The 2,144-nt window shown below is 41.2% G+C and overlaps 1 long non-coding RNA gene across 1 annotated transcript in view; it reads left to right on the top strand.

The window, feature by feature from the left end:
* The first annotated feature begins 1,752 nt into the window (after positions 1 to 1,752).
* The window catches only part of LOC138855155 (uncharacterized), a 21,380-nt gene continuing 20,988 nt past the window's right edge, over positions 1,753 to 2,144 (top strand). The window contains exon 1 of the long non-coding RNA XR_011394326.1: positions 1,753 to 1,986. This is a non-coding gene — a long non-coding RNA (uncharacterized lncRNA). The remainder of the gene's footprint in view (positions 1,987 to 2,144) is intronic.

Raw genomic sequence — 2,144 nt, 5'->3', positions numbered from 1 at the left:
CTAGCTCATACGTTTCGCCCAGCCCGTGTATTCAACACGGGTCGTTCCGGATATGAGCCAAATCTCCGGCCTTCACTAGTGCATGTTATTCTTGTTTCAAGCTCACAAGTAGCCTGTACTGGTAATGACCTGTTTGTAATTACCTATTTGTACAGGGTACTTCACTCGTAAGAGGCCCCGAGTTGGTACTCCCGTAGTTACACCCGTCTTGTTTGTATATTATGTCTGTAGTAAACGATAACTCGGGGGGAGGCCCCGAGTTAAGTTTACTGTAGACATGATATACAAACAAGACTGTTACAACTACGGGAGTTGATAAATTAGACACATGTGCAACACTTTGGTGTCTTTAATGAGGAAACGTTTCGCCACACAGTGGCTTCATCAGTCCATATAAATCAGAAGGGTGTAAGGAGAGGAGTTTGAAATAATCAGTCCCTCAGCCTGGAGTCGACGTAATCAGTCCATTATTCTTTTCAAGATTGATGGACTGATTACATCGACTCGAGGCTGAGGGACTGATTACCTCAAACTCCTCCTGCTCTTCACGATTCTCCTTTGTCTGGACTGATGAAGCCACTGTGTGGCGAAACGTTTCCTCATTAAAGGTACCCAAGTGTTGCACATGTGTCTAATTTATCAACTTGTCGGTTGTCTGAACCATTCATCTACAACTACGGGAGTACCAACTCGAGGCCTCCTACGAGTGAAACATCCTGTAGCTACAGGATCGTATGCTCGTCCTGTCCCGTCTTCAATTACTCAATCATCACATAATTTTATTTCCAATGGCTGAAATACTTACTACATCTTGTAAATCATTCCACCGATCTTTCACTCCGAAGAAAAAATTGTAGTATCCCTTCGACTCCACCACTTACGGTAGATGAGAGATAGTATGGTCTCTTAGGCCACCAACAGCCTAGTTGGTCATAGATCATAATGGTTTTAGAGCTATGTGAAATACAATTTTGTGCTCTCATTATTATATTCATTGGAGCACTAACTCGTAAAGTCATATAGAGCCTGGAAGAATGGGAAGCAATTATATTCAGTCCAAGAAAACGGAAGACAAGTCTAGTTCCTTGGATCAAGAGTCCCTTTCATAAATATAAAATCCATTAACTCTATAGATATTCGAGTGTTTTTTTTATGTTAGTGTGAAGTGAATCAGCGTTAACTGATCCTTGTGTAGGTCCTCTCAAGGGAAGTTCCTTGACGCTGGTGAGCGGCTCTTGATCTAGGGAATTGGATCTGTGCCCCAGCTCCCTGAATTAAGCCTGAATACTTTCCACATCACTCCCCTCCCCCCACAGGCGCTGTATAATCCTACGGGTTTATCGCTTCCCCCTTGAATATAATGATCGTTATGTAGTTGACAGGCTTCAATCCAAACAAACTGTGTATATGCATTAAAAATTCAATTTAATCCCATTTTTAATTGTTAAGGTATTCTTTCAAGAACATTAGAATGGAGGAACACTGCAGCAGGCCTACTGGCCCATACACGGTAGATTTTTCTCAAAACCACCCATTCCCAGCCACTATTTTTCCAACCTTTTCCCCTAAGCTACCCAGGAATTTGCTTCAATACATCAGGTACTAATCAGACCCATCCCTTCCTACTCACATATTTGTTTAATCTCTTTTTAAAGCTAACCAGGTATTTGAAGCCTCAAGGACCCTCGTGAGGGTCGTTAGGCTTTAAACTAATTATGGTACTTGAGGTAAAAACCCTGGCGGTCTTACCAGGAATTACTCAGTCCATTGTAAGACCGGGAGTGGTGAGGTGTGGGTTTATGTCACGCTGTTGTAACAACCTGCACTCATTGACGTTGATTTGTACTTTGACAGTGTGAAGAGCGATCGATGTTTACGACGTAAAGTAAATCTTGGACACGTTAACTTAGCGGCGATGAGAAGACATTAGTTGGTTTGGATTAGCTCAAAAAAGCAGCCGTCGTGTCGTATTGCCCTTTATTCAGTGTAAGTTATTTATACAAGTATTGTAGATTAGGTAATATATGATAGTTGTGGTGATGGTTGTAGCTGTGTGATTATTGTAGTTGTATTGTTTTTTTTCCCCCACCAGAGTATTTAAATAGATAATTTTGTGTTGATAAATATCAAAACTTATTTAAAAA

Source organism: Cherax quadricarinatus, chromosome 83 (genome assembly GCF_038502225.1).
Source record: "Cherax quadricarinatus isolate ZL_2023a chromosome 83, ASM3850222v1, whole genome shotgun sequence".
NCBI classification, from domain to species: domain Eukaryota; kingdom Metazoa; phylum Arthropoda; class Malacostraca; order Decapoda; family Parastacidae; genus Cherax; species Cherax quadricarinatus.
The sequence above is the reverse complement of the archived record's forward strand: the minus strand, read 5'-3'. Positions and strand labels throughout refer to the sequence as shown.